The 26,511-nt window shown below is 41.1% G+C and overlaps 1 protein-coding gene across 2 annotated transcripts in view; it reads left to right on the top strand.

The window, feature by feature from the left end:
* The window catches only part of BMPER (BMP binding endothelial regulator), a gene marked incomplete at its 5' end in the record, with an annotated part of 262,209 nt that overhangs the window by 223,336 nt on the left and 12,362 nt on the right, over positions 1–26,511 (top strand). The gene's annotated exons all lie outside the window — the stretch shown is intronic.

Below are 26,511 nucleotides of genomic sequence, written 5' to 3'. Positions count from 1 at the left end.
ATCTGTGTCTCAACCTCTGCCCTGCAAACCGGTTCATCTGTACCATTTTTCTAGGTTCCAAATACATGCGTTAATATACGATATTTGTTTTCCTCTTTCTGACTTATTTCACTCTGTATGACAGTCTCTAGATCCATCCACATCTCAACAAATGACCCAATTTCGTTCCTTTTTATGGCTGAGTAATATTCCATTGTATATGTGTACCACATCTTGTTTATCCATTCATCTGGGCATTTAGGTTGCGTCCATGACCTGGCTATTGTAAATAGTGCTGCAAGGAACATTGGGGTGCATGTGTCTTTTTGAATTATGGTTTTCTCAGGGTATATGCCCAGTAGTGGGATTGCTGGGTCATATGGTAATTCTATTTTTAGTTTTTTAAGGAACCTCCATACTGTTCTCCATAGTGGCTGTATCAATTTACATTCCCATGAACAGTGCAAGAGGAGTCCCTTTTCTCCACACCCTCTCCAGCATTTGTTGTTTGTAGATTTTCTGATGATGCCCATTCTTACTGGTGTGAGGTGGTACCTTATTGTCGTTTTGATTTGCATTTCTCTGATAATTAGTGATGTTGAGCATCCTTTCATGTGCTTCTTGGCCATCTGTATGTCTTCTTTGGAGAAATGTCTATTTAGGTCTTCTGCCCATTTTTGGATTGGGTTGTTTGTTTCTTTAATATTGAGCTTCATGAACTGTTTATATATTTTGGAGATTAATCCTTTGTCCACTGATTCGTTTGCAAATATTTTCTCCCATTCTGAGGGTTGTCTTTTCATCTTGTTTATGGTTTCCTTTGCTGTGCAAAAGCTTTGAAGTTTCATTAGGTCTCATTTGTTTATTTTTGTTTTTATTTTCATTACTGTAGGAGGTGGATCAAAAAAGATCTTGCTGTGATTTATGTCAAAGAGTGTTCTTCCTACATTTAGGTCTTGAATCCATTTTGAGTTTATTTTTGTGTATGGTGTTAGGGAGTGTTCTAATTTCATTCTTTTTACTTGTAGCTGTCCAGTTTTCCCATCACCACTTATTGAAGAGACTGTCTTTTCTCCATTGTATATCCTTGCCTCCTTTGTCATAGATTAGTTGATGATAGGTGTGTGGGTTTATCTCTGGGCTTTCTGTCTTGTTCCATTGATCTATGTTTCTGTTTTTGTGCCAGTACCATATTGTCTCGATTACTGTAGCTTTATAGTATAGTCTGAAGTCAGGGAGTCTGATTCCTCCAGTTCCGTTTTTATCCCTCAAGACTGCTTTGGCTATTCGGGGTCTTTTGTGTCTCCATTACAAATTTTAAGATTTTTTGTTCTAGTTCCATAAAAAATACCATTGATAATTTGATAGGGATTGCATTGAATCTGTAGATTGCTTTGGATAGTATAGTCATTTTCACAGTATTGATTCTTCCAATCCAAGAACATGGTATATCTCTCCATCTGTTGGTATCATCTTTAATTTCTTTCATCAGTGTCTTATAGTTTTCTGCATACAGATCTTTTGTCTCCCTAGGTAGGTTTATTCCTAGGTTTTTTATTCTTTTTGTTGCAATGGTAAATGGGAGTGTTTCCTTAATTTCTCTTTCAGATTTTTCATTATTAGTGTATAAGAATGCAAGAGATTTCTGTGCATTAATTTTGTATCCTGCAACTTTACCAAATTCATTGACTAGCTCTAGTAGTTTTCTGGTGGCATTTTTAGGATTCTCTATGTACAGTATCATGTCATCTGCAAACAGTGACAGTTTTATTTCTTCTTTTCCAATTTGTATTCGTTTTATTTCTTCTCTTCTCTGATTGCTGTGGCTAGGACTTCCAAAACTATGTTGAATAATAGTTGTGAGAGTGGACATCATGTCTTGTGCCTGATATTAGAGGAAATGCTTTCAGTTTTTCACCATTGATAATGATGTTTGCTGTGGGTTTGTCAGATATGGCCTTTAATATGTTGAGGTAGGTTCCCTCTATGCCCACTTTCTGGAGAGTTTTTATCATAAATTGGTGTTGAATTTTGTCAATAGCTTTTTCTGCATCTGTTGAGATGATCATATGGTTTTTATTCTTCAATTTGTCAATATGGTGTATCACATTGATTGATTTGCTTATATTGAAGAATCCTTGCATCCTTGGGACAAATCCCACTTGATCATGGTGTATGATCCTTTTAATGTGTTGTTAGATTCTGTTTGCTAGTATTTTATTGAGGATTTTTACATCGATATTTATCAGTGATATTGGTCTGTAATTTTTTTTTTTTGTAGTATCTTTGTCTTGTTTTGGTATCAGGGTGATGGTGGCCTCATAGAATGAGTTTGGGAGTCTTCCTTCCTCTGCAATTTTTTGAAGGATTTTGAGAAGGATGGGTGTTAGCCCTCCTCTAAATGTTTGATAGAATTCACCTGTGGAGCCATCTGGTCCTGGACTTTTGTTTGTTGGAAGATTTTAATCACAGTTTCAATTTCATTACTTGTGATTGTTCTGTTCATATTTTCTATTTCTTCCTGGTTCAGTCTTGGAAGGTTATACCTTTCTAAGAATTTGTCCATTTCTTCCAGGTTTTCCATTTTATTGGCATAGATTTCCTTGTAGTAGTCTCTTAGGATGCTTTGTATTTCTGCAGTGTGTGTTCTAACTTCTCCTTTTTCATTTCTAATTTTATTGATTTGAGTCCTCTCTCTCTTTTCTTGATAAGTCTGGCTAATGGTTTATCAATTTTGTTTTTCTTCTCAAAGAACCAGCTTTTAGTTTTATTGATCTTTGCTATTGTTTTCTTTGTTTCTATTTCATTTATTTCTGCTCTGATCTTTATGATTTCTTTCCTTCTGCTAACTTTGGGTTTTGTTTGTTCTTCTTTTTCTAGTTCCTTTAGGTGTAAGGTTAGATTGTTTATTTGAGATTTTTCTTGTTTCTTGAGGTAGGCTTTTATAACTATAAACTTCCCTCTTAGAACTGCTTTTGCTGCATCCCATAGGTTTCGGATTGTCGTGTTTTCATTGTCATTTGTATCTAGTTATCTTTCGATTTCCTCTTTGATTTCTTCAGTGATCTCTTGGTTATTTAGTAATGTATTGTTTAGCCTCCATGTGTTTGTGTTTTTTATATTTTTTCCCTATAATTCATTTCTCATCTCATAGTGTTGTTGTCAGAAAAGATGCTTGATATAATTTCAGTTTTCTTAAATTTACTGAGGCTTGATTTGTGGTCCAAGATGTGATCTATCCTGGAGAATGTTCCGTGCGCACTTGAGAAGAAAGTGTAATCTGCCGGTTTTGGATGGAATGTCCTGTAATTATCAATTAAATCTATCTGGTCTTGTTGTGTCCTTTAAAGCTTCTGTTTCCTTATTTATTTTCATTTTGGATGATCTGTCCATTGGTGTAAGTGAGGTGTTAAAGTCCCCCGCTGTTATTGTGTTACTGTCGCTTTTCTCTTTTATAGCTGTTAGCAGATGCCTTATGTATTGAGATGCTTCTATGTTGGGTGCATATATATTTACAATTGTTATATTTTCTTCTTGGATTGATCCCTTGATCATTATGTAGTGTCCTTCCTTGTCTCTTGTAACATTCTTTATTTTAAAGTCTATTTTATCTGATAAGAATATTGCTACTCCAGCTTTCTTTTGATTTCCATTTGCATGGAATATCTTTTTCCATCCCCTCACTTTCAGTCTGTATGTGTCCCTAGGTCTGAAGTGGGTCTCTTGTAGACAGCATATATATGGGTCTTGTTTTTGTATCCATCCAGCCAGTCTATGTCTTTTGGTTGGAGCATTTAATCCATTCACGTTTAAGGTAATTATTGATATGTGTGTTCCTCTGACCATTTTCTTCATTGTTTTGGGTTTGTTTTTGTAGGTCCTTTTCTTCTCTTGTGTTTCCCACTAAGAGAGGTTCCTTTAGCACTTGTTGTAAAGCTGGTTTGATGGTGCTGAATTCTCTTAGCTTTCGCTTGTCTGTAAAGCTTTTGATTTCTCCATCGAATCTGAATGAGATACTTGCCGGGTAGAGTAATCTTGGGTGTAGGTTCTTCCCTGTCATCACTTTAAGTATATCATGCCACTCCCTTCTGGCTTGTAGCATTTCTGCTGAGAAATCAGCTGTTAACCTTATGTGAGTTCCCTTGTATGTTATTTTTCCCTTGCTGCTTTCAATAATTTTTCTTTGTCTTTAATTTTTGCCAATTTGATTACTATGTGTCTCGGCGTGTTTTTCCTTGGGTTTATCCTGTATGGGACTCGCTGCACTTCCTGGACTTGGGTTACTATTTCCTTTCCCATGTTAGGGAAGTTTTCGACTATAATCTCTCCAAATATTTTCTCTGGTCCTTTCTCTCTCTCTTCTCCTTCTGGGACCCCTCTAATGCTAATGTTGTTGCATTTAATGTTGTCCCAGAGGTCTCTTAGGTTGTCTTCATTTCTTTTCATTCTGTTATCTTTATTCTGTTTTGCAGCTGTGAATTCCACCATTCTGTCTTCCAGGTCACTTATCTGTTCTTCTGCCTCAGTTATTCTGGTATTGATTCCTTTTAGTTTAGTTTTCATTTCAGTTATTGTATTGTTCATCTCTGTTTGTTTGTTCTTTAATTCTTGTAGGTCTTTGTTAATCATTTCTTGCATCTTCTTGATGTTTGTCTCCATTCTTTTTCCGATGTCCTGGATCATCTTCACTATCATTATTCTGAATTCTTTTTCTGGAAGGTTGCCTATCTCCACTTCTTTTAGTTGTTTTTCTGGGTTGTTATCTTGTTCCTTCATCTGTTACATAGCCCTCTGCCTTTTCATCTTGTCTGTCTTTCTGTGAATGTGGTTTTTGTTCCACAGGCTGCAGGATTGTAGTTCTTGCTTCTGCTGTCTGCCCTCTGGTCAGGAGTATTTTCAATAGTAGCCCCAAATTGAAAATACCTTATGATTAGGTTAAAGTTGAATGAACTAAATGTACTAGTATCAGTATGCATACATTTTGAAAACATAATGTTGTGTGGAAAAATCAAGTTCAAGAAGGATATATACAGTGTGATATCATTGGCATAAAATTTAAAATATAAAAGAATACCACACATTTTTCATGGATACAGTTATATGTAGTAAGTAAAAATATGAAATTATTATAAAGAAAGAATACTCATTTGCCTTTGGGACTTGGAATTAGAGCTGGAGAGGATCGAGGAGAATTTCTACTATGTTTCTACGCTAATGTTTTCTACTCTAATGTTTTCATTCTTTTAAAAACCTAAAATAAATATAGCAAAATGTTAACATTTGCTAATTCTGAATGCTGGTTACATAGCTACTTGCTGTATTACTCTCTGTTCTTTTCTGTTTGAGATATTTCATTATGAACAGAAGTTTGAGTTACTTGCCCAGGGATACAGCTAGTACTTGGTATTTTAGTTTCAATATTTTGGTTTCTTTACTTTTTATTGTACAAAAGTTCTTAATGTTTATAATTTCAAACTGAATTCCTTCCATTTTTCCTAAGTTTATTTATACTTAAAAAGTGACTTGGTTTTTAGTCTTCCACTCCTAACGTTTATTCTTTGTTTGCATTCTATGCACCTTTCTCCTTGACCCGTGAGAGTTTTGGTCATGAATATTAAACAAGAATGAATTATAGAGTCAGTTTTCATTAGGAGAACCTTTAGTGTAAGAATGAAATACAAATTTCCCCTTATTGCTGACACAACTCTGAGTTAAGCTTGATTGCTATTCAATGAGCATCACCCAGGACTTCAGAAGAAAAACAGTTTTCTTCCCTTTTACTTGTCAATCAAATAACAGTCACATTTATTGAGCATCTATCAATAACGGCATACCCAAAGCAGTGTGTCAATTGTAGGGCATTGTGAAGGACGAAAGAAATATAGAGCAAGGACTGTTCCTGCACTTGAAAAAGATGACCTTTACTTTGTTCGTCTATAAAGAGCCTTCCTGTAGCTAGGAAATAGCGGAACTAGAAGGAGCTAAGGAAGCACTGATTATTAGCATTTTGAAAGGAAAAGAAAACCTTTCTCCACCAAGGGCCAACCCTAGAAACTTCATCCCTGACTTCCCAGACCGAGTTTAGACCTCTTTCTCAGTGCTCCCTAGCTCAGGATTGGGACTCAGAGGAGGTTCATTCTACGACATTCCTTGTCGTAGGATGAACTCTTACCATGGCTCTGTTAAGTGTTAAGTGCTTGATTACTCGGCTGTTCCCTGTCCTACATGTAGCTCCATGAGGGCTGGGACTTCACCTGCCTTGCTCAGTGTCCTGGCCTCACACATAGTAGATGCTCAATGCATGTTTGTTGAGGGAGGGACTAAGTGAAGCACATAGTAAATAAACTCTTTGAGGCACATGACAAAGTCTTTGAGGAGTGCAGCTGTATTTTCCATACAATGAAATCACCATGAATATAGGAACAAAATTAAACTTACCAGCAGCCTTGATAATAGGAGTATTTTAGAGATACACACATTAGAAGATTTCCATCATTGTGAAAGATTTGTTTTTAATACTCTCAGACATCTTTAGTGGGGATGGGGATGGAAAAATGGATCAGGACCCAATATTTTGATTTTTTTACAAAAGGGAAATTAAAAGTATGTTCTGCAAAAACTTAAGACTGAGCTCTCAAACCATTGGATTTATCACTTCATTCTGAAACTTTTAAGGAGTGAGAACTCAAGATTTATCCTCAGATTATAAACATAACCTCTGGCTATGGCATAGAGGATGGGTGATATATTATACCATCCCATTCTGAAGCTACAACCTCTCCCTTTTCTCTTCCATTTAACTCCTACTCATCCTTTGGTCTCAGCCCAAGTTATCAGTTTTTCAGAGAATCCAACCCCAATTTCCAGACCAGATTTACTCCTTCAGCTCATTTCTCTCAGCCGTATGTCTCTAATCACAGCCTTCATCTCAGCTGTGGTGATGAGTTGCTTGATTGTGGACCCAGTTTGGGAGTGTCATTAGGACATAAGGGTGGGATCATATTTGTCTGCGTCACTGCTTTATTCTTAGCGTTAGGAGTATAGTAGTTAATAAATACCATATAAGTGTTTGGGGAACGATGGATAGATGCATAAATGGTCAGTAGGTGAACATGACAGAATGTAAGTGACAGAGTCATATTATTATGGTGACAACTTTGAATCTAATTTGAATTCTAATTTATCAATAAGCAAATTATGAATTTGTATATTGAAACTATTATTAGAAGCATATTACTTGTGATACCTCCCAAAGCTGATTTCACTATACCAGTGAATGGGTCACTAGGACCAATAACCAGTCTCTGAATGTCTTTAAATACTCACTCCTATAAGTAAAAGATTGTTTGAACACATATCCTTTATACATACATATTTATATTACACATATGTATTTATATATAATATATATATTACACACATGTGTAATATATACACACTACACATATATTACAGTATACACATACATTATATCATATATAATTACATATGTATTTCAATATTAGCATATCACGTACCTTATAAAATATGAAAATGTAAATTAAAATAAGGTAGCATAATAGTAAACATAAACAGAAGTTCTGTTTTTCCCTCCTTCTACTCTGGTGGACTGTCTTCAGGCCCAGCCTTGTTTGAAAGCAGTGCTTTGAAGGTAGGGGCAGGGCTCTAGACGGCTGCTTCTCAAACCTGGCTGTGTGCAGGAATTGCCGGGAGAGCTCCAGGTAAATTACACTCCAGGTGAAATGCTGATACCTGGGCCCCAGGCTCCACCTTCGAGATTCTGATTGAGTAGGTCTGGGATGGAGCCCGATTCTTCCATTTCTGCCTAGCTCCTGGGTGGTGCTGAAGCTGCTGTACATTCAGTAGCTCTGTTCTAGGTCGGTACTTCTCAAACTGGAATACACATCCAAATCCCCAGAAATCTTGTTAAAATATGGAATATGGTTCAGTAGCTTGGGGTAGGGCTGAGATTCTGCATTTCTAAAAAACACTCTTGTGAGGCCTCAGGTGAGGTCAAGGCTGCTAGTTCAAGTAAAAGGACCGTGGGACAGAGTTCAGCTGGACCTTCAGCCCCTTAGTGAATTTGCCTGCACACAGTGCCAGACCCGCAGGGCAAAGCCGTGAAAAATAGAGGCCGTTTTGGTTGGAGAGAAAGCCTTGCTAACAAGAAACCTCCTGCAGCCCTGTCATTTGCCCTTGACTCCTTCATTCTTCCCTTAAAGAATTCCGGTTTTGCAGTGACCTTTAGTTGAAGGAAAATTGTAAGTAAAGGGCTTTGAGGGAGAAGATTACAGTTCCTTCTTTGAAGTGTTTCTAATAATAACCAAGATTGTTCATTTTTCTGAGTTATGATATATGTACACAGGGATGGTTTTCATCCAAGGTCTTAAATAACATTTGCCTCAGCAGTTAACTGATTCTTGTGCAAAGGTTAATGGGCAAACAGAACGTTCTTAGAGTTCATAGAAACTCTTCCAATCAGTTTTTATACTTATATTGCATTCTTCAACATCAGAATTCTTTCTTTACAGAATATTGCATAGATGGATGCAATTATAAGAGCTCAATGCAGACCAACATTTCTAAAATTAAGTAAAATTATTTTAGTGCAAATTTAGGGGGAGCAGGCTTATACTTTGACCCCATAATTTTATTTATACAACAGAGGTAGAAGAAAATCATCAGACTCTAATGTGCTTTCAGCGCTTTTAAGGTTAGAAAAGCTATTTAGCTTGGAGAAGATTCTAAAAATCTTAGTTGCTCTATTCTAAAAAAAGTGAGTTTATTGATTATGATGATTCCTGTGGAGAATTATGGGCTAGCGCGATCTGTGAACACTAAGAATAGGGCCTCCTTAGCTGTGTTTCATTGGGGTCAGTGTCTAGACCATGAATCAAGATCTGCTAGTGATGAGGATCAGCGTCTGGGGTTCTCCATCCGAGCTGCACCAGGGAGTCACCTGGGGGTTTGTTGATACTCTGGCCACATCTGGGCCAATTAAGTCAGAATCTCTGCCGGTTGTGGCCCCCAGCATCAGAGTTGTTTAAAGCTTCCTGGTGATTCTAAGGTGTAATCAGGGTTGAGATCCAGTGGTCGAGAGGCCTGGGTTCTCTTTGACTTCAAAATTTCACTTTGTAGTCTCCTGAATTATGGGTCTGCTGCTTCTGCATTTGAGCCACATTCACAGATTAGTTTTAAGTCTACCTTTCCCTGCAGTTATACATTCTTCTCCATTAATTCAACACTTTCAGAATCTCCTCTGGCTGTTCTTTAATTTGAAAGCATAATTTCTTCATGATTTCCAGCTAATTAATGTCTACATTCGATTTTTTTGTTTGTACTTAAAGAAATATGTGTAGGCTTCTCGTGGGTTGAAACTATATCTTTTAATCTATCCTCTCTCCTAGGAGGTTGCGAAACTAACGTGTCTTCTCACTTAATTATCCATGGCTCCCAGTGCCTAATTTAGTGCCTAGCACATAGAAGGTACTCAGCAAATATTTGTTGAATGTATAAGTCGTTGATTTTTCTCTCTCCTTTAACTCTCATGTGCAAACATTCAGTCATTTTCTGAATCGTGTTGATGTAAGCTCTTAAACATATCTAAAATCCACTTCCTTGGTTGCATTAGTAACCATCATTGCCTTGGTGCAGACCCTCATCATCTCTTTGTGCTTCCACTTTCTCTCCCTCCTCCCCCAAGGGCATCCGTCGCCCACTATTGACACAAATTCTGCCTGTATGCCCAGTTTCCACTATGCAGCCAAAGAGATTTTTTTAAAGTATTTTCTTTAAATTTATTGTTTTGATTCTTATCACGTTATTAATACTTACAGAATACAGAATTTTTAAATATAAAAATAAAGTCAACTATATTATGTGAGGAAATCACTCTTCATTTACACAAGTATGCACATTTTGTTGTTTGCTTCATATAGAGTCTGCATTTTTAGTCTTCTGTGACATTGACTTGTTAGTATTGTGAACTGAATTTTTATGTACAGTGTATTTCCCAAGCAGTTATTACTGGCATTTAGTAAAGCTGTTTTTACAACTTATTTTTTTGAAGTTCCCTAGTTATAGACAATCATATCATTTGCAAGTAAGTATAATTTTGCCCTTTTCTTTCTAAAATTTATGTCTATTATTGACTTCTTGTGTAATTTTAGAGGATATAACTTTAAGAATACTGCTACTTAATAATTCTGGCTCCTTAAGTTGAGATAGATGCTGTTCATTGTATTAAATAAGCATTCTTTTATTTCAGTTTTACCATGTTTAAAATCAGGAATAAATGTTTAATTTATTACATATTTTATTGCATCTGTCAACATGAATATATAGTTATTCTTGTGTCATCTATTAATGTGAAAAATTACATCATTAAATATCTTGATATCAAACGAACATTGCATTCCTGAAACAAACCCTGCTTGGTTTGATATGTTATTCTTTTAATGTACTGTTGGGTTCTATATAATTATATTTCATACAGTATTTTTTGCCCTTATAGTTGTAGATAGATAGCTTGTAGTTCTCTTGTCTGTGTTGTCTTTGTTATGATTTGGTGAAACTACAGCCCTCCCACACATATATGCAACCACTCATGTCATATAAAGTTATTTGTAATTCCCCAAATATGTAGTGTCATTTCAGGGCTTAATGGCTTTATATTCGCTGTTCTCCCTGCTAGCCTTCCTTTCCTTGTTTGGAAAACTAAAATGATTGGTGATTATTGGCCCCCCATTCATTGAAGTTTTCTCAAATATATTACCCATATTCCCAACTCGATTGATCATTTTCTCCTCTGATATCTCCATGTCCTTTCTTCATATCTCTATTTTAATGTTGATCGTATAGTATCAAAATTTTGACTCCTCATCGTTAAATCATCAGTTCTCAGCACAATGTGTAGTAGGTGCTTAGTAAATGCTAGGTGGATGAATGAGTGACTGAAGGAAACTCATACCTACATGTACCTTCCCTTACTGCAGGGCATCCTGGAAGTACTGGGGGCTGCTCTCAGTATGCCACAGAGAAATCAGCACACACAATCTTTTTTTTTTACATTAATTAATTAATTAATTTTATTTTTGTCTCCATTGGGTCTTTGTTGCTGCACGCGGGCTTTCTCTAGTTGCCACGAGTGGGGGCTACTCTTTGTTGCAGTGTGCAGGCTTCTCATTGCAGTGGCTTCTCTTGTTGCGGAGCATGGGCTCTAGGCGTGCGGGCTTCAGTAGTTGTGGCACACAGGTTCAGTAGTTGTGGCTTGCGAGCTCTAGAGCACAGGCTCAGTAGTTGTGGTGCACTGGCTTAGTTGCTCCACGGTGTGTGGGATCTTCCTGGACCAAGTCTCAAACCCGTGTCCCCTACATTGGCAGGCAGATTCTTAACCACTGCGCCACCAGGGAAGTCCCAGCACACACAATCTTGGTGTTGCTTTAAAATGGCCTGTCTCTGGTTCTATGCAGGATCCCAAGTCATGCATTTAAATTATTCAACCTGTTGCATTACTTTAACGTGGCATTAATGGTGACAGGGCACTACTCTAGAATAATGGAGGACTGGATGGAGGAGACAGGACTGGTTGGTCATTCTTTTGTTTTTCTTTCATAAAAATGTATCTGTCTATCTAATTGGAGTAGGAGCATTCTTCATCCCAAAAATGTTTATTGAGCACCTTCTATATGCTAATGAATATGCTAGGTGCTGGGGATTTAGCAGGAAATTAGATAGACAAGGTCCCTCATGGAGCTTACATTCTAGTTGGGGAGAGCAACCAAAAATAAACTAGTAATCAACTAAATAGTAATTTCTGATTTGAGAGAGGGTGGTAGAGTGGGAGTGGGGGTTATTTTAGATACTGGTGGTTAGAGCAGGAATGTCTGAGAAGGTAATATTGGCCTGAAAATTGAGAAGGCCTGAGCCACTCCTCTCCAGTGAGGCGGGAAGATCGTTCCAGCCAGAGGCAGCAACGAGCTTGGCTAAACTAACACACACAAGCACAACAGATGCACTCTTAAGAAGTCGAAACACTTTGAACAATTTTGCCTGCCACGATCTTCCTGTTTAAGGAAAAGAAGGAAGTCCAGCCCAGGTGGAAGGTAGTGAGCTAAGGCTGGTAAATAGAGATGAGAATGTAAAGCAGGAAGGGCTTAGATCATCAAGGGCATGTGGACCATGATTAGGGCTTAGGTAGATTGTATTTTTAATGTGATGAGACATCTTTGGAAACTTTTGATTAGAAGAGTGCTATGATTTGTTTTATATTATTAAAAGAAAATTGGGTTGCTGTGTGGGGAATGAAGAGTTTATGTCCCTTTAAGTATTATTATAAGAAGTAGTTGCACAAAAATACTTAACTGGCTGCTGTATCCCGAAGAAGGCACATGATGATATCTGTGCTATCACTGGAAAGATATGGGTGAGAAATTATAACTTTTCACTGTTGAGTCATGGTAAAATCCTTTTTGACCATTCTTTTTTGTCCTCTTTCCTCCTATATTCTTCCCCAGTGTGTGATTTTTCAACCATTACCTTTATACGGGCTATTCACTTTTTTCACCTGTTAAATTTCTTCTTCCACACAATAGCCTCATAGCATCATTGACTGCCCCAAGAGTAATCTGCCGTGTTGCTAGCTGGAAAGAGGAGCATATGGTTTTTTTTTTAAGCCAAATTGCGTACTGTGATTGAGCAGCATTGTTAGGAGTCATTATGAAACATTAGGCAGCCCAGCCCCGAGGTTCTTGCAAAGGTGGAAGTGAAACAAAGCAACCTTTAAATTGATTTAGCAAAACACTTAGTTACCATTTCATGGTAGGCAAAACAGTGGTAAATGTTAAAGGAGGAATCTTCCTAGGACATTATGAAAAATAAAGCTAGCATAAACTCATTGGTTGCTGTTAGCATTCTTTTATGGTGTTTACATGAATGTTGGTAACAGAGAATGAGAGAACTTATTTGTGGCTTTTGGCTGACGTTGGAACACATCAGTAAGGATGCTCAAGTCTATCTGTAGCCATGATGTTAACTTTGTCTTGTAAAGAATCACATTTTGTTTACTGGACAATAAGGAACACTCTTGGCTCAACTCCTGGCTTCCCTCTCAAACATCTATTAAACATTTTTACTGGGTGCAGTGGTGTGCTGGAGCTGGCCTGAGTGGCTGTCTAGAGCCAAATGTTAGAATCTCTTCCCAACTCCATGTTCAGTCATCAGTGATGTCATGTTGGTAGGCTGAAAGCAGCTGCAGTGGGAGAATTTACACTACAGAAATTGGCATAGGCTGCACATTTCTCTCTCCCCCACCCCCCAGGAGCCAGCTGCTACACATTTACCATCACGGCACTGCCTGGATGTTCCTCCAGAAACTCAGCGTGTTTAAATGTAAACCTCTTGTCTCTGCTTCTTTCCACTGTCTCCTCCTCCTGCATTCCTCCTATTTGTTGATAGACTTTAAACGCAGGCTGAAATCTCCAGAGGCACTTTTTGAGCCGTTCTTTTCCCTTTTGCCCCAACATGAGATCCTTTTACAGACTCTGCTGATTGTATTCCTCCTATCTCATATGCTTTATATCACCTCTCACTTTCTTCTGGTGCTCCCCCAGATCAGCCCCTGGTTGTGTCTTTTTTTCTCTCATGATCCCTAGTTGGGTCATCTGCAATAGCTACTTAATACCCCTTTTAATCCCCCATCTCTACCTCCTCAGCCCATCTAACACACCATTATCAGCTCATTTTCCAGAGGTGTACTTTGTATTCTATAACTTTTCTGCTCAAATTTATCAATGACTCCTCTGGTTTCCAAATTAGGCTCATACTTCATAGCTTGACATATAAGTCCATTATATGATGGCAGAGTCCATTATATGAGCACAGCCTACCTTTCCAGCTGATTTCTTGTCATTTCTGTGCCTCTTCTTGATGCTCAAGGATCCCCACATGGCACACGTGGCATTTCAAACAAAAGTACTATTTCTAAAATATGAGTTTTCTGAAAAGCCCTTTCTTCCACTTTGCCTGGGTCAAACTTACGCTTTCTTTTAAGATGTAACTCAAGGGATGCCTCTTCCTTGAAACCTTTTATAATTTCTTCTCATTCCCTGTCCTCCAAGACAAAATAATCTCTCTCGCGCAGCTGAACTCCCTTCCTGATACTGTACTGCTTTTTATAGCACTCATCGTTTTCCTCCTTTCATTACAGTTTATTTTAGCACATTATGTAGTTTGGAGTAGAAACCCTATCTTTTTCATCTTTGCCCCTAACTTGGAGGTGAGCACAATGCCCTCTCTGTTCAGTAGAGATTTGTTGAAAGAATAAACAAAATGGAAAGAAGGTTTATACTTAAGCTGGACATTCTCGAGCTGGTAGGCGTAAAATGAAATAAAAGCACAGCAAGTGGAAAATGGTACAATAGGAATATTTCTGGAAGTCCCTCCAAAGTTAGTTTTTAAGTGGAACATTTTTATTTTTCGTAATATATTTAGAGAAGATATATGGGCTCTGGAATAGAAAAGAATGATTCCATAGTTAAACAGGAGGTAGAATCTGAGCAAGTGGGTGGAAGTTACAGAACATATTTTCACTTAATATATAAGAAAACTTCCTGAGAAACAGAAGCCTTAATTGTCTATCACAGGAATGAGATTCCTAAAAAGCTACTGAGCTCTTGTCATAGACAGGATGCAGATGTATGACCATCTGTCAGTGATGTTATAAAAGGAATTTCTGCAGGGAGTAGATGTTTGCTAAGTCTTTTAAGACTCTTGATTCTATGAATCTGTGACTGTTTATGAGTCATCCAGCCTATTGGTAGGAGTTTTGAGCACTCACTGTCTTAACCAAGATGAGTTTCCACAGTGTGTGCTATTAAGATTTTTACTATATAGTTGGGAGCATTAAAATATTTAGGAAGAAAGCATCTAGAAAAGCCCCCTGTCACCCCCCAAAAAACGGTTCTAAATTTCAGGTGCTCCAATTTGGGGAAAATGTTCCATCACTAACTTTGGATCATAAAATTTAAAATTAAGGTCTAGAAAACCTGCTATATTATCTCTTTCTCCTTAGGAGCTAAAGGCAGATATCACCAGCACTAAATTTCTGCCTGATTAAAAATTTGGCTTAGTTTTATTTCAGTTTGTTTGCCATGGGTCCCCAAGGGCCTGAGAGACAGCAGAACTGTCACTCTCCAGAGACAGTACTCTTACCCCTTGTCAGGACTCCTTCTTCACCTGGAAACACCACTTGCTAATTTCATTCAATTCTACCACCTTCTTTGCTAGATATTTGCATTGCATCATTAGTCTTCATCCACCTGCTGACCTAGAAGGTAAACTTGGTTTTTTCCCCCTCCCCTACTGTGCCTTGTATAAGCATAGGGACTTTTATGGGTTTTTTCCCCAGGAATTTTCTTCAGGAATTTACTAGCACCTGTAAGTGAAGAAAAGAACAATCTTTCTCTTGCATTCTTGACCCCGTTCTCACCTATTTTCTTCAGGACGTTACTCCCCCAGTTACCTAACCCCCTCCATCACTTTCACTTCAACATCTTCTCTTGGATGTCTTTTTCCCTGGTGTAAAACAAGTTCCAGTTTCCTTGATCCTAACACACACACACACACACACACACACACACACACACGCTATAATTGGCTTCCCTTCAAACTATTGCCCCATTTCTCTTCTTCCCTTCACTGCCAGCCTACTGAAAGAATGGTCTTCAGTCAGTGCCTCACATATTTTCCACCTTCAGTACATGTCAGGATGATTTCTGTCCTCACCACTCTCATGAAACTATTCCTGCTAAGGCCGTCACTCATCTCCCAGGTGCCTAATCCAGTGGCCAGTTCCAGATCTTCTTCCCCTTGGCTGTGGGTAATACTGAAATCCACGGGATGCCCACTCCTCCTTGAAACTCTCTCAGGCCATTTAGCCATCTGCTTTTCATTGTCGACTTAGCAGTCATTTTATCTGGACTTGACTATAAAACATTGATAAATGACTCATTTGGAAAAATAGGTTTTGAGCATCTACTCTCAACCAGGCACTGCACCAAGGCTGGCAAAAGATGGTGAGCAAAACCTGCCCACTCTGGAGAGTAGTGGGGTGGATGGAGGGAGGCATCAATCCCACACGGACATGGTTGCAGGCTGTGACAAGGGCCATGCAGGAACACCATGAGAATGTTTAGTAGCATCCTCATCTAGTTTGGGGATCTCGGAAGCCTGCCCTGAGAAAGCTTTTTGCCTGCATAAAAGGAGGAGGAGTAGGTTTTAACCAGGAGAAGTGGGGAGAACATTCCAGTGGAAGGAATAGCATGCACTGTAGTAGGCAGTGAGATGTAAGGGAGAGAGCACAGACCCAGCATTGCTACTTACTAAACAGTCTGATGTTAAACAAACAAAAAACTACTTGACCTCTTTGGGTCTTAGTTCTCTCTTCTGTTAAAAATTTTGCAGTCATAATTATATGTGCTTATATTTGCAGTGCACGTGGCACGTAGCAGGTACTCAGGAAATGTTGCCTCACCGCAACCACTTCCACTCTCCGGGCTCTGAGCATTGCGGGGCCTTTAAAGCGATTTCTCCTTAGTTGCTTCTAGGAAATAGGCCTCGCATTCCATCTCTCTGGGGCTTATACAAGGGTGCTGTCATTCCAGCAGAGGGTGGGGAGCTGGTGAGGAAGCGGTGGGCCCAGGGTGTTTATGATTTGGGTTTGGGGAATGTCTGATCCCTAAACCTCTTTTCTGTGATTTGAGAGTAGCTGCGTGCCATCTCGCATTGATGGGGTGAGCTGGGCCTCTCAGGAAGGACACTTCTCCTTTTAGGTCTGGTGGACTGTTTCCGTTGTGCAGCCAAGCTGCACAGACTGTGGAGTGCAAAAAGCCCTTCCTTGCACGGTGATTGGATGTGAATGCTAGTTGATGGTGGAGGCTCGTCGGCGGATGCTTGATGAAAGGCACCCAGCATCTGAAAAAAGTTCACCGCCGCGCAGCATCCTCCAGGGGCTGCCGCCACTGCCGCCCTTTTATTAGCGCACGTAGTAGAGGGTTTGTGGGGCTTGGCAGCCGTCCACTGCCTAATGTGAAAAAGGCCCTGGAAACATCGGCCCCTTTGAAGCAGCTGGGCTGGTGGCGGCTGCTGCGTGCGGCTGGGGTGTGGCCTCCAGATGCTGGATGCCTTCGCTTTCGTGGATTCTCCTCACCACCCTTGTAAGAAGCTCTCGCGATAGCTGCCCTCTCAGCGGGCAGGCGCGGTCCAGACAGGCTGGCCCATCTCGGAGCTGCAGGGGCTAGAAGTCCCCAAGAGCAGAGGCGAGGGGATGCCACCCTAGAGCGAGAGAGAAGAGAAACCAGCATGCCATTTCCCACACCCTCCTCAACTCTGAGCATCAGGTGGGCTAGGACGCCAACCCCGGGGTTTCCGCCTTGGCCGCCTCTCACCTTCATTTCCGGGTGTGGATGAATTTCTCCTCTTTAGGGACGGCGGTGGTGGGAGTGGGAGTCTGTTTTCTCCCTTACTTTTCATGAGAATCCTATGAGACATTATACCAGGGAAACTGGCATAGAAAGGGGAAGGACTGTACCCCAAGTGACACAGCTGGGGCTTTCACCCGGGGGGGTGGTGACTCCACGGTGCGCTTTGCCTCCTCCTGCTAGGCAGGACTCCCTAATAGCTGCCCTGTGTGGGCACACTTTCCTCTCCCCGGGCCCAGAGATGAGCAGGGGGTCCCGGCAGCACAATTCAAGGAGGCTCCCTCTCCAGAGCCGTTCTGCACTTACAGGAGCCCCAGGCCGAGCCTCCTTAATCGTGCTGCTTGTTGCCCGCCGCCTTGCCCAGCCTTGCCCGCCTCACCACACCGTGAATGTCTCAAATGTAGAGCAGGGTTGCTTTGTACACAGCAGGCACTCAACTAGTGTTGGTCAAGTTGAATGGAACAGTTTCAAAGATGATGTGTATCTGTGTCGGGGGAGAAGTATGATGAGGCGGGTCACCCCAAAGAAGAGATATTGAGATTTTCTGAGTAAAGAGTCCCCTCTTGTTCCTGCAGGGTCTTTCCACGTATGAATATCACCTAGTTTTAGCCCACGTTTAGACATAGTCATGAATACTGGTACTGTAGGGACCTGCTTTTTTAATAATGAAGAGGTAGGAACGAGGATGAATATTGGCATCACCATGGCATCTTCGGCCTCAGATTGTGTTACCGCCTCAGATGCGGGAGAGAGTTTCTCTCCTGCTCACGTGAAAGGTCTGGTACTCTTTTGTGCTTGAGATTTTTTTGTAAAAACAAAAGTATGTGAAGCTAGATGCAGTGCATAACATGAGATGTTACAAAAAATGGAAAAGCTTCTGGTCTGTTACCGTTGACGATCCACCTCGCTTGCCCTCCTGGCAGGGTGCACCTCCAATACCCCACCCCCTCCCCACGCAGCGCAGGTACCCCGCGTAGGCATCCATGATTAGGCAGGGATTTAGTCCACCAACCAGCCTTACGATCGTTTTACAGTGAGCGTGACAGTGATGGATTGAACGTGTTTAAGAGACAAGTTATTGATTTTCTGACAAGCAGCCATTTTTATGTTCTCTTTCATCAGCCAGCCTCCCCCGGAAAAGTGAAGGGTAAGAAGCAAATGCTGGAGTAAGAATTACAGTTACTCGATTCTCTAACTCTTGGCCACTAGAGGGGGGTAGTGACCAGGCTTCCTCTCTCCTCTGATGAGTGTGAGACATCTTTGCCCAAACTGAAATAATGAGTGACAACTCAGCAAATGTCTGTTCATCAGCTTTTCCCTTCGTGGAGCCAGTGTTTCATACTCAAGCAAAGGTAGCTCATCTTTCCTAAGAGGAGTATTTCCAACCATGTTAGTGTGTATAGAGTCTTTGGCTTTGGCCCCTTTAAAGTTGTAGTGCCTGGGTGTGGGGCAAATAGAATGGTACACACACCTTCCCCGACCCTAAGACACAAGAAAACTTAACTATGGGCATAGGAATCGTAGTTTCCACCTATCTGATATATGGCCTTATCAAGGGAGAAAACATTTTAGGTTCCAGAACATGCATGATGGTCATTTGGTCTCTGTTCAAAGCAAGTGTGAGGGACTCCTGTTAAAATTGGCATCTAAGGAAAATCATAAGCATTGCTACTCTTTCAAGGAGATCTCTGTGTCCACAGATACCTCTTATTCCACCAAAACAATCACTCGCTTTAGAAGGGTGTCCGAGGCTGATGCCCATTTCTGGAACTCTTATGCAACGCGCTAGTTTCTGCCATGTAGGTCATGGCATTTGCCTCCTAGGGAGTGTTATGAGGATTAAAGCAATCAGTATTTTTCAGTGTCTGCAGAATGTATAATTGGTGCAAATGTAGCGTCCCTAGGTTTTAGGTTGGAAGTACGTATAAGTAGGCCGTGTGTACACGACAGAAACAGAGTCCAGGCAATCAAAGGGGTTCCTTGTGAATAATTATCAAAATGGTTTGGTAGGTTATTTCCCTGTCATTTTGGTAGTTGGATTTTTATTCTCGTCAAGGCAGGAAGAGAGCAGTTACAGAGGGAAGGACACTGAAGGCGAGAAGATGAAAACACACGGGGCTGAGTGGGGAGCTCAGGAAGATAGTGGAAGAGTCAGCATGGGCACCAGCACACTCACGGAGTCTGTGTGGCACCAGGGGTCACACCGAGGAGTTAAGGTTGGAGATGATGACAATTGGAATGGCTAAAAGAAAGAAATGCCTTAACAGTAGACCTGCCAGGCTATTCTGTGAGGAACGAGGTCTTCAGGAGCAGCTCTATGACTGCCTGTCAGGGACTTTTTGTTTTGCCTTTTAACACTGGAGTTTGGGTCACATGATTGTCAAATCTCAGATCTGGTGACTTGGGCTTTTACTCTGAAAACCCTGTGCCCTTATAGTGTTGAGGAGAACCGAGGTAGCCGCTGCCGAGTTATGCTTGGAATTGTTTTCTTAGGTGTAATGTGACATGGGTATGCCTTCTGACCGTGGCTATTACCTCTAGAGTAACTGGAAACTCTGGGCTTTTCCTGGGGCCCCTCTTTTTGCCTGGAATTTCCTTTTCTTCATTCTCTAACCAAACATGATTCCACAGATCCTTCAAGACCCAGTTCCTGCGTCTCTCCTACTCTGTGAAACCTCTGGACACCCTGCCTGCCCCTGTGAAATTAGTTGCTCTAGATGCCCATTGCTCTAGCTGCCTGCCCGTTATAGCAGGCATTATTACATCATTAAGAGTTTGGTTTTTCGTATCTGTACGATTTCCCCTTCTCGGTACGGTGCCTCTCTCTTCATCTCCGTGCCTCTCTCTGGAACAAACAGAGCTCAATGAATTCATTCTTCACACTAAGGAGTGGGCTCAGGGTCTAACGCGCGTGTGTGTGTGTGTGTGTGTGTGTGTGTGTGTGTGTGTGTTTTGGTGGTGGTGAAAGCTGGACTGCAGATAAATTCAGGATCCACAACCAGAGAAACAGCTGGCCTCCCAGAGTCTCCTGCCCTGTCTCCTAGGATAGAGTTCATGAAATGCACAAGCCCATCCAGAAACGCCTGACCTTGCTGTACTGGCCTGGCAACCCCAGGCCACCTGGAACCAATATTTAAGCCAATATTTGCTTTCGGTTATTCACGCCCGTAGTTAAGCCACGGTAGTGCCAAACGGTGGCTAGCCCAGGAAGGTTCTGCAGGGGGGCAGCAGGGAGTCCCTACTGGCTGGCTCTGCAAGTTTGCCCCACACTCTCATTGACAACTAAATAAAGCAATCTCATAGTTCACAGTATTGAATCTTTGGGCCCTGTTTTTTAGGTCAGAGTGTGGTTTTTGTGTGTGAAAGTGTAAGGGTGCCCATTTACTATAGTATTGAGGAGAACCGAGGTAGCCACTACTGAGTTATGTGTGGAGTTGTTTTCTTAGATATAATGTGACATCGGTACTGACCGTGCCTACTACCTCTGGTTACTTCCATGTAACTCAGGGAGGTCAAGGCAGAATTCAAGGGTTAATGTATACGTGAAATTTTAAGTAGGCTCTTGGTAGCTAAACACGCTCTGTCCATCTAACAAGGACTCTGTCTCACGTAGCCTTTCCTGCCGATTCCCAGGCACTAACAAGCCTGAGATGCCTTCACTTGCTTCTCTGAACTTTCCAGATATACGGAGCAAGGAAAGCCATATGACCCCAGGGTGGTTTTCTAGTCATCTTCCGGTCTTGTTCTGGTGTTGATCCTAGGAAAGCCGCCCTCCAGAATAAACAACATAGCCCAGCCAAAGACCCTTCCTGGTGGCAGAGGGGAAAGCCGGAGCTCCGACTCTGGCTCCCAGATGGGGCTGGCTGCTGTCACTCCTGGCTTGCCCTTCTGTTTCCCCAGAAGCAGAGTGTGGAGAGTTCCCAATGGTTCATATATCTGTCTTCAAAACTGTGTTTGGGTAGCAAAGTCATGAGCACTTGCTTCTCTCTGGCAGGGGTGGCCCTCATGCCAGAAAAAACAAAGGGAAAATCACTTGGTATGCTGTTGCTAAGAAGCGGAGAGTTGTTTGATGTTTTGATTTTAGCAGCATTGGAGGCTTGCCTTTTTAGTAACAAGAAGAGCTATAGGTTGCTCCTACAATATTGGATATGTGCTTTTACCGAAAATGTGTCATGAATGCAGAATTCTCTCATCAAATCCTTTTTTCCACCATTCATTAAAAAGAAATCCTCTGGGATACAGGAGAGGGGTGCAAAAAGTTCAAAATGAAAACGATGGCGGAAAGGTTCTTGTAGAAGCAGCTTCATTCCTAGGTGGCCGTGGCCATGTTAGGCAGTGGCCAGCAAGTAGGGGCAAGGATGGATTCATATCCTTCAGATATCAGTGTCCAACTGTCTGACCCTGTGCAAGCTGTGTGAAGGTTATCAGGCCATTCTCATTCACTTTTGATGATTCACTGAATGTTTAATGAGCTGTGTGTGCAAGGCACAGTGCTTGGCTGGATGAGCGAGATACAGTCCTCCTCCTGAAACAGGGAAAGAGGTAATTAGGATTCAAAGAGTCTGCGCAAGAATAAAGGTGTGGAGGGGATAAGACCCAATAGGAAGGGGATAACTTTTCTTGGGCCAGTCAGGGAGCACCACGGAGGAATTTGAACTGTCTTAAAGGATAGGCATCTGACTTTTCCAGTGGAAAAGACAAGGAGGCACATTCAAGGCAGGAACAGCAAGGCAGAAGGAAACCTGAGGGTTAATAAGACACTCATATGTGACTGGATAAAAGAATGAGTGGAGAAGAAAGAGGGATGATCTAGATCGCTAGGGACCTTGACTTTTTTGTTGTTGTTTTTGTTTTTGTTTTTGCGGTACGCGGGCCTCTCACTGTTGTGGCCTCTCCCGTTGCGGAGCACAGGCTCCGGACGCACAGGCTCAGCGGCCATGGCTCACGGGCCCAGCCGCTCCGCAGCATGTGGGATCTTCCCGGACCGGGGCACGAACCCGTGACCCCTGCATCGGCAGGCAGACTCTGAACCACTGCGCCACCAGGGAAGCCCGACCTTGACTTTTTGAGGCCAAGAAATTTGAACTTTTTCTGTAGGTGCCCGGTAAGACATCAGGAGTGAACTTCATCTTAATCTCACTGCACCCATAAATCCCTCTGCAGAGGACAGGGATGGTTTCCCAACATAGATGGAGCTGCATACTTGGTACCACTGTCCAGTACCAGTAGGACTTTCTGCAGTGATGGAACTGGTATAAGTGTCCAATATGGTGGCCACTAGCCGCATGTGGCCACTGAACACTTGAAATGTGGCTAGTGTGACTGAGGAACTGAGTTTTAAATTGTATTTAATCGTAGTTAACTTAAATTTCCATTTAAATAGCTTCATGTGGCTAGTGGCTACTCTCTTAGAGCTTTGCAGGAGGCAGTGGTTGTAACTTGAGGGAGGGAAAAGAGATGAGGAGGGCTCCCCTGCAGATAAGTTGTGATAAGTTGTATTTCAGGGAGGGAAGGGACCACAGATGGCTTCTGATACTCGTACTCTGCTGGGTGCTATGAGGAAAAGCCTTCCAAGGGTCTTAGTGACACACGGCACACGTACATAAAATGGTTAGAGAAGGGAGGCAGGTGGTGTGACAAAGTGCTGGCAAGCACGGCATCAGCTCCCTGGGACCCTGCAGTAGCTCCTGGCGTCCTCTTTCCATATCTCTGCACCATGCAGCTATGCAAACCCCACGGAGCAAGAGTCCTGCCTGCACCTCTCTGCTGTCAGGAAAGATGCCAAGTGCAGGGAGGATACATCAGAAAAGCATTTCTAGGTACATGAATTAAAAGCTCCTGTGACAGAAAGTATGCCTTAAAGGGACCGCACAGGCCAGTGCCCTTTACCTGCAGAGCATTCCTTGTGAATCTTAATTGCAGTGCAACCTGTGTTTTCCCTCTGGAGCAATGGGTGGCTGTGTTTTTGGACCAAGAACTCAGCATGAAACAGGACATTACAGACAGAATAATGCCATGAAAGCAGAGAAGCCAAAGCCATAAATCTCAGTAACTCCTGAAAGTGATAACATTCTGCTACTGATTCTGTAAAGTGAATATAAATGTAGATGTCGGTGAATACTGACTAAGGAAAGGACCATAATCTTCCATTAACATATAAAAATTCAACTCCACTGTGTCATTAATTAGATTTTTCTCACACTGAATTATTAAGTGTGATAAACAGGAATTGAATGGCAGTAGCTTTGCCCCTCCCTGACATTTGAAAGGCATACGAGGATGCTTTTATTTTCTCTTAATAAATTCCTTTGTAACCAGCAGAAGCATGCCTAATTATTCTGTTATCCATTCCATCCGCCTGGATGTCAAGTTCAAAGCATCAGTAGATCAATGACGTGGAAATCTGAGGACAACATAAAGTGAATCAAATCACAGCCTATGTCAGGAGGCCCCCGATCCACAGATTGGAAAGATTTTAGCTGGAGAAGTATTTAATAACTAAGATCTACAAACAGAAACTGTGTTTCTCCCATTCTTTATTTTCTCACTCTAGTTCCTAAATTTGGATTTAAATATTAATATGTTCTATGTCGTTCTTTTTGTTGTTTAAAAAATACACTGTGATTTTTATCTTTTTAGAAAGGTGGTATGTGTTCATTGTAGAAAATATGGAGGAAAATAACAAGAGCCACCACTCTGAGCTGACTGTTAGGAATATTTGGGCATATCTATTTTCAGTTATTTTTGTTTTCTGTGTGTGACCACACAAGACTGAAACAGTTTTGCTCTTTTTCAGTTAATCCTTCCTGAACATTTCCTCGCATTTTAAAATATATTTCCTAAACAGCATTGTAATAGCCATAGAATATTTCATCATAGTGGTCACCTAAATGTATCTAACCAGGCCCCTATTGTAGGCAATTTAGGTTATTTCTTTTTCTTTTCTTTTTTTTCATTTTAACAACATTGTGATGAAACCCCTGTATATAAAGTGTTTGTCCACATGCGTTACTATTTCCTTAGATGTGGAATTTCCCTATCAAAGGATAAGAACGTTTCTTAGGGCTACTTAGAAGTATTGCCAAATTGCTCTCTAGAAAGATCTTCTAGTGGTGTTATGAATATGAGTGTTGAGATTAGAAAGACCTAAGTTCAGTCCTGGTTTTGCGGTTCCGGGTCTGTCATCAGCCATGTGACCCTGGGCAACTTGTTAACATGTCCAAGCTTCAGTTTCCCTTTCTGTTAAGTGGGCTAGTAATACGACCTGCCTCATATCCATTTCTCTGTGGAGTAAATGTGGTAATTCATGTAAAAGCTGAGTAGAGCAAAATGCTCAACATAAGAGCTAACAGTTTTACGCTTTTCCAGCAGAGTATGCACTGTCTATTTCTCCATTCTCTCACAAACCCTGGGCACAATTTTGCATAAAAATCAACTTGACAAGTGAAAAAAGACATAGTTTTAACTTCCATGACAAAACACATCTTTCAAGCCTTTAGAAATACATGACATATTTCAAGTCAAGGGCTAATTTTGACAAACGTCTTTCCCTCAAATGTTGTTTCTCATGAGTGGCAATAGAATAAGTAATAGAAGAAGCCCAAATCTTCCTTAGTTTTAAAGGGTAGCTATATAACTGATTGTGTCTGAGGGCCCAGAGCAGTCTGTCGGTGGGGTAGAGTACGTGTACGTAGCAATTATTAAGTATGTGCTTAGAACATTTTCTCTCAACAGTCTCAGTGAATTGGATTTAGCTGTCCATAATTTATTTTAAATTGTATAAATAGCTTCATAAGACAACTGGAATAAATAAAGAAAAAAGAAGGAGAACATTGGCCAGCAATCCCTTCACACAAACAAGTTAAATTCTGTTTGTTGACTGTCCACACAATTTTACAGAATTGCATTAGACGTTCTTTCAAAGCAGAGGATGCATTTCCTCCTGTTGAGATCTTTTCCATACAAGTACCATCATTTTACCAGGCCCACGAGGTGCCATCCCAATTTTGTCACGTCAGTGGGAGCTGAGTACAAGGGCAAGAGACCCATAGCCCTGGGCCAGGAAAGAGGGTGCTTGACAGATGTGAAGCAGAAGCGGGCTTGGAGGGTAGGACCAGGGCAGCTGAAGATGTTGCTGTGAAGTCTGAGCATGAATGTGACCAGTGTGGGTTAGTCTGAAATAAAAGTCGAAACAACAAAGGAAACGATGTTGAGGAGGGTTCATACGCAGACATTCAGAGGCTGTTTTAAGGACAGCCTTTATTTGGCTCTTCTTGGAAGCCCGGAGGCTCCACATGAATTTAAAGACACAACATGTGTGTCTAATATTGGAAAGGCTTTGCTGGTGAACACAATTTCGCAGGTTTTCTGTAATACAAGTGGAGAAGGTATTAAGAAATACAGCCTTGATTATTACAGAGAGAAGAGAGAGTAGTTTTTCTGTCCTGATTATTGTGTCTTAAGTACCAGGCATAAAATGATCTCTCATTGGATGAAATGGAAGCCCTCTTGAGGCTTCAGGCCCATTTCTCTTTTATTCCAGTTTAGTTCCCAATTTCCAAGGCTGTGCCCTTGAGTGTTGAAATGTAATAACTCTGAGGGTACACAGTGAGTCTGCTGATTCTTTAATATGGTTTGTGCCACTTAATTCTTGTTCAGAGCAGGCAGTACACCAGCTCCACCCAGAGCTAGCAGGTTACTCTCTATAATCAGGTATGTACACATGTCTCACACCCAGAGGAAATGCTCACATAGTAGCATTGGATGACCACGTCCTGATCACTTTTCAAGATCATTGGTGCTATTTGTAATCTTGAATATTATTTTTTTCTGCTTCCAGCCTTAAATTAGATTCTGTAAGCAAGAGGTTTTGCTGAACAGGGTATGAAAAAAATAAGCATAGTCTAATTTTATCAATCTTGAGCATCTTGCACAAAATGTTAAGTCAAAATTGTTAGACAGTAAACTTGCTGGAAGATGAAGACGAGGATGCTGGTATGCTATGACAAAAAGAGCACTAGTCTCGGGAGGCGTAATTTAATTCACTCTTTTGCCA

Source organism: Grampus griseus (genome assembly GCF_964374135.1).
Source record: "Grampus griseus genome assembly, chromosome: 9".
NCBI lineage: Eukaryota > Metazoa > Chordata > Mammalia > Artiodactyla > Delphinidae > Grampus > Grampus griseus.
Note: the sequence above shows the minus strand (reverse complement) of the source record. Positions and strands in the feature narration are given on the sequence as shown.